This window comes from Buceros rhinoceros, unplaced genomic scaffold, assembly GCF_000710305.1.
Source record: "Buceros rhinoceros silvestris isolate BGI_N320 unplaced genomic scaffold, ASM71030v1 scaffold27762, whole genome shotgun sequence".
Lineage (NCBI taxonomy): Eukaryota > Metazoa > Chordata > Aves > Bucerotiformes > Bucerotidae > Buceros > Buceros rhinoceros.
In genome coordinates, this window is record NW_010397570.1 from 5,409 (window position 1) to 5,660 (window position 252).

At 46.8% G+C, this 252-nt stretch overlaps 1 protein-coding gene across 1 annotated transcript in view; it reads right to left on the bottom strand.

Annotated features, from left to right (window-relative positions):
• Positions 1-252, bottom strand: part of LOC104502348 (cell adhesion molecule-related/down-regulated by oncogenes-like) — a gene marked incomplete at both ends in the record, with an annotated part of 9,173 nt that overhangs the window by 3,770 nt on the left and 5,151 nt on the right. The gene's annotated exons all lie outside the window — the stretch shown is intronic.

Here is a 252-nt window from a genome sequence, read left to right on the forward strand (position 1 = left end):
GCGGTGTAGCTGGTGGGGAGGAAGAGCACGGCATCAGCGGGGAGATGAGCAGAACCCAACTTTGGCTCCAAATGGGGGATTTTTCTAGCTCCGTTTAAACAAGGGAAGAGATTGGGGGCAGGTTCTTAATGCTCGACCTTTTCAGGGAAATATTAACCCGAATCTCAAAGGAAAAGGCAAAGATTCCACCAAAAATAAACTCCCAAGAGATGTAAGACTTTAATAAAACACGGGAGGCTGATGGAAATGCCA